This window comes from Setaria italica, chromosome III (genome assembly GCF_000263155.2).
Source record: "Setaria italica strain Yugu1 chromosome III, Setaria_italica_v2.0, whole genome shotgun sequence".
NCBI classification, from domain to species: Eukaryota; Viridiplantae; Streptophyta; class Magnoliopsida; order Poales; family Poaceae; genus Setaria; species Setaria italica.
The window spans coordinates 38563389-38569590 of NC_028452.1; positions in this window are offsets into that span (position 1 = coordinate 38563389).

Below are 6202 nucleotides of genomic sequence, written 5' to 3' on the forward strand. Positions count from 1 at the left end.
TAAGAGCAACAAGACTTAACCGACCGGGAGTAAACTACTCCACCACTTCTAGACATGCCAAGCTCTTTGGCTGAGGGGTTTGTTTGCCAAAAGCACTATGTAGGTCCCTATTTTCAAGTTTTAGCTCAGGTTCTAAGTTCATTATCTGGTCTATGTTAGCAACTTACTCTAAGCAAACATACAACCAACCAAAAGGTATACATATCATCATCAAGACCATGTCATCATCAGATTCCTTTATTACTCAGGGTAGCATAGCGATCAAGTAGTCTCAAACTGTGAGAGGTAGACGAATTGATTCGAGTTCTTTACCCATGCATGGTGAACCTAACCTCACGACATCCGCGCACCACCGAGGGTCGCTTCCTGTGTCGGCCTTCCCCATCAATTCCCTAACCCGTGTTGGGCCCATTTCCTTTGGTGCAATATTCCACAGACCCGGCCTCTGCCGTTCTGTGACCACACTTGCCACCACGTGCGGCCGCAGGGGAAACTCCGTTCCAAGGACAATGGGGTGACTGCTCACGTCTAGGTTCAATCCGGTACTCGGCTTCCTCATCCCATAATAAGTATGAGGTTAGTACTTTCAAACACTTGATCACGAACACCACCACTGTCGGGCCTTAACAAGTTTCATAGACAGACGGGGCGATCAGCCGACCACCAAAAGTTAACCAAAACCCTGCCCCGTCCATCGTCCTTATAGTTGTAACAGAAGAGAAACAACCAACCCCTATAAACTCGCGAGTGACAGGAGATCACTCGGCTTTTACCGCTCCCTATTAAGCATAGCAACTACTCAGACCCAACAGACTAGTGTTCAGCTCGAGGGAACTAAGTCATGCAATCTACAGTTTCAAACAACACCTATACGTAAATGCACAAAACAAGATGGAGAAGGCATGCGCAAGTTTGGAAAAAACTAGGTTCATGTTCCGGGGCTTGCCTTCAAACGAGGAGGAAGGGAAGGGGTCTTCTGCGGGGGCGGCTTCGGCTTCTGGAAGCGGGAGCTCGGTTGCAGCTTCGTCTTCTGGCACCGGGTGCAGCTCGTAGAAGCCATCGGCGAGATGCAACGCTACACGAAACGCAATGCAGGGGGTCAGCGTTTAGATGATTATTACAACAGCAACACTTGCGAGTTTGATCTCAGAAACTTTGTAGCAAGGCTACGGAATCAGTGAGGAAGTTCACTTGAGTTGGTGGAGATCAAGATATAAGGGTCGGAGGGGAAGGAACTTATGGTCTGACCCTTAGACTAGAGGAATAGAGGTGCTGGGGGTCCTCAGACTTAACGTAGAGAAGTCCCCAAATCTTTACACATATACCCTCGGGTCTAGGAAAAGGATACAGCCGAGCCCTCGGACGAGGCGGAAAAAGGGTCGGCGAAACAGACAGGGTCGAGCGAGACAGAGAAAGGGGTCAGTTGAACGGATAGGGTCGGATGAGGCGGACAAGGGGTCGGACAAACAGAAGGGGTCGGACGAGGCGGAAAAGGGGTCGGACGAACAGAAGGGGTTGGACGAGGCGGAAAAGGGGTCGGACGAACAGAAGGGGTCCGACGAGGCGGAAAAGGGGTCGGCAGCTTACCTTCGGTTCACAGGTGAAGCTTGGGGTCGGGAAGGAGCAGACTTGGGCGGAGGAACTGGAGCACTAAGACTTGCAGCGGCGATGCCTAGCGGTGCTCCGGCGGCGGCGGCGGCGCTTCTTGTGGAAACAAGCAAGCTCTTGTGCAGCGCGGAGGAGTAAGCGGCGGGGTGGATTGGAAGGGCGGGCGTGGAGCGGAGAGGAGAGTTCCTCAGGGACTTAGGCGGGAGAGCTTTAAGCATGAAGCAGAGGAACGCCAGCAAGGATGCGATGGCGAAGGGGACTCTGGCGGAGCTCTGGCATTCCCTTTCATAGCTGCGCGGAAGAGAGAAGGTTGGAGCGGCGCGAAGACCGGGAAGAGGCGATCGAGTGCACTACCGGGGCAGCGATTGAGCAGCGGTGCGGCGGAGCAGGACTTCGGGGAGGACACCGTCGGCCATTAGGCACCAGAGACCGGGCGGCGCAGGCGTGGTTTTGCCGGTGGTTGAGATTTGGCAGAGGCGGGCGTTGTCGTGCCGTGGATCTGATGGAAGTGACCGGGGGAACGGCGCTAGAAGCGAGGGCGCACAGGTGAGAAGACAGGCGGCTATGGTCGCGCGGGCGAGCGCGAAGCAACAGACTGTCGGGGCGCAGCTCTGACAGGGCGGGAAAGGCACTGTCGTGGCCGGGGTCGGGGTTGGCGACGGAGGAATCGTCGCGTAGCGCATCTGGGGCGGCGCGACAGTGGAGAGGCGGCGGAAAAGATGGGAGGCATCGGGCTCTGCAGCCGGGGGTCCGGCGAGGTGATGATGGGCACGGGCTGCGAGGCGCTGCAGAAAGGGCTGCAGCGGGCTTCCGCTGCGATTGGGGAAGGGGGCGCGAGAATCCATCTGGTCGCGGCCGGCGACGGGGTGGAGCAGCGGGGGTCGGAGAAGTTGAGCCACGCGGCGGAGGAACTCTGGAGCGGGCATGCCACTCGAGTGCGTCTGTCGCGGGAGATCTGGGGAAAAGATTTTGCGGGTCCACCGGTCAGTGTCGGTTGGTCCACTGCTCAGATTGAAGGGAGGCGTTGTGGGAAGACTTAGAAGGATCCGGCGGGTGGGTTGGGGTCGACGGGGTCGGGACTGGGGAAGGGGTGGAGAGGGGTCGGTTCTCAGGGGTCGGAACCGGGACTGGAGGTTGAGTACCTAAACTCGGGAAAGCTGAGATGGGAGATTAGGGACATGGATTAAGATTAACTCGAGAGATTTGGGGTCAATCGTCACACAAGTTCTCATCAGAATCACTTCCATCATAATCATTATCCTATAACACAATCACTTGAAAATGTCAGGAACCAAGTATTGAAACAGCCATAACAACCACATGTAGTTCATGCATACAAATTTTTCATAAGAGCCATAACAGTCATAAGAGCCACAACAATAACACAAATAGTTCATGCATACAAATTGTTCATACAGCTAGCACACCAATAAGTCACAATGCATACTAAAGAGACAGCCTCTAATTCTACTTGGGGTCAGTAGATGTTGCAAACTCGACAATGTTGTTCTCCTTGCAAAATCTTCTCAAGTGAAGCAACCTTCCTTCAGGAGTTGGAATGTTACAAAAAAATTCCCTCTCATATGGATCTTTAAACAAGTGCCTGCTTCCATAAAACTCCACAGTATCAGGTGTTGCTCCACATTCTAAAGCTAGTTCCTGTGCCTTCTTTACAGATTGAGCCATCTCTTGCATAGGTGTTAGCTTCATTCTTTTTTCATTGATTCTGGCCTCTAAACTAGCACCCACATTCTTGAAAAGATGGTCATTACTATCCTCAGAGGCACTCAGTTTGTCAATCAAGTTGTTCATGGCTAACATCATTGGGCTTTTGTATTTCTTGGTAGGACTTGTTCCAGTGGACTGTGTGCTTGTGCTACTGCCTCTCTTCTTGCTGTTATTGCTGACTGGGCTATCCTCAAAATCATTAAAAACCCTATTAGGACCTTCTTGATCTTCCTCCTGACCATCTTCATCATCTGCTTCCTGTTCTTGGTCCTCTTCTTCACCATCAAATCCAACCAGGAAAGAAGTAGACCCATCCACTAAAACATCATGAAACATTTCCTCTAGATGATCCATATATGCAGGAGTACCATGCTGCAATTTTTTGCATTCCCTGTACTTTCCCTGCAAATACATTTTCAGGTTATACAACAATTCAAACAAAGGGACTGCATGATACTGTACAGACTGCCCCTCACCTTTGTGTTCTTTTTCCACCACCAATCAGGTGCTGCTACAGTGCTATCTGCTTTCCTTCCTAGGCCACTTTGTTTTTGAAGTTTTCTCCAGAACCCATAGAGAGTTTTTAGTTGATTAATTCTATTTCTGAACTACAGCTTGTCATGTTTCAAACCAGTGACCTTAGAGAATTTGTCAACAACTATCTTGAAACCCCTTCCTGACATGGTCCCTTTGTGGCAATTGCCGGCTCTAATTTGCTCAACCCATAATTCACACAAGACATGGGTACTTGATTCAGTCCATTGTGCCTTGTCAGTTTTAATCTAGTTCATAGCACAAACATACAATCCAATGACACACAAATTCAACAGATATAGTAATTCAATTCACATTGTACATAAGCATAGTAATCTAATTCAATCCAGTAATCTAGTTCAGTGAAGCATTGCACACAATCCAGTAATCTAGTCCAGTAATCTAGTTCAGTGAAGCATTGCACACAATCCAGTAATCTAGTCCAGTAATCTAGTTCAATTCACATTGTACACACACTAATTCAATTCACACACTAAGGACTTGTTTGGATGCACAATGTTAGACATGGACCTTTTCCCTCTTGTTTGATAGCTAAATTAGCACAAATGCCCCAACCATTTAGAACAAAGATACTATGAATAGTTATGGAAGAAACAAATACAATACACTATGTTTGGTAGGGCAAGGCCTGAACAGGAGGGATTTGGAGTGAGGTGAATAATAGAGAAAGGCACCAATCCACTACAGGACACAATCTGTATGAGAATCTTGACCTTGGCGTCTTGGGCAACAGTTCCTTTGATTTAAAGCCTGCCTTGTTTGCTTTGCCCCCACACTGAATAACCATCTGATTGTGCTATCAGCATGGGTATTGGGCCTCAAGAAAGGAGCACACATGGATCAGCAGTGGCGGATACAGTAGCTGAGCATGGCGATTAGGGAAGCAAGAAGGAGCATACAATATAGGAATTAGGGAAGCAAGAAGGAGCACACACACAATTCAATTCACATTGTACATAAGCATATGAAGCATTGGACCATTCATTCACAGTGAATAAGATGAGTTGCAGAAAATACCTTCGAGCCTGGGAATATGCATTCCACATTTTGTGCATTGGAGTTGTCTTCATCAACATCATACCACTAATCTCCACCAAAATGAGATGACTCTTCTGCAAGGCCTTTACCACGAGCACCGGCACCTCTTCCGCGACCTCGTCCATCGCTAGCGGCAGCACTGTCAAGGCGCTCACCGACGAACAGGGACCTTGTTGCACGGCCTTTGTTTGCGCTGGCACTCTTGCAGCCGCCGACAGGGACTCTTCCGCCGCCGCCTCCAACTCTTTGTCCGCTGCGCGACGCGCGCAAGCCTAGTGTACGGCTTCCTCGGCCAAGGAATGTTGGTTCCCCGCGAAGCATCTCCGCGTACGAGTCCATGTTGGGGAAGTCGAGGAAGTCTTCGGCCTCATAGTTTAGATCCAGAGCTTGGAGACCTTGGTGAGGAACCCTAGAACAATCGGCCTGAGAGAACAAGTCTTGAAGGCCATCGTCGTCGTGGCCCTCCATGGAAGCCGGTGGAGGAAAGCTGCTTGACTGCGGAAAGCGTGGATCCATGGGATCTGGAGCGGCGTGGGGAGGAGTCGTTGCACGGTCGGAGAGGAGGAGTTGTGGATGGGGATTGGAGCCAGAGGGGAGGAAGGGGAATGCGGCAGCGGCTGGAGATGGCTGTAGGGCGAAGGGGAAGGCGGCGGATGACGGGGAAGATTTGCGGGCGGTGGATGGGGGGGGGGGGCGAAGCAGAAGGCAGCGGCTGGCGGGGAGGATCTGCGGGCGGCGGATGGGGTGAGGGCGGAGCGGAAGGCGGCGGCTGGCGGGGAGGATCTGCGCGGCGGATGGGGTGCCGCTGGAGGCGAGAGGGGGGACGATGCGGTGCGGCACGAGAACTGGCGGCGGGGTTGGAGGCGATGCGGGAGGAGAGAGACGCAGGGGTACCCAGGGAATAACCGGAGCAGGACCACATTTTAACAAGTATAACACCCCCTTGAGGTGTTAAAGTTTTTGCAGAGTCTTGCTACCTGCCTAAACGATCATTGATACGTCATACTCTCAGAACTTTCTCTGGAGGCATGACACCAAATGTTCCTTCAACTCGTGTTCCAAGTGCCCGTGATGCAGTTCCTATTTCCGTAGCCTTTGTCAGTCCAAGATCGGCCACCTGCAGTGGACCATTGATATTGCACATGGCATGACTAAAACATGGAAATGTTTTCCTGAAATGCTTCAACCTTTTTCTCTAAGGTCATAGTCAATTAGGATATTTGCATACTTGATATCCCGATGAACATATCCTGGAACAGTGTGTTTATAGAGT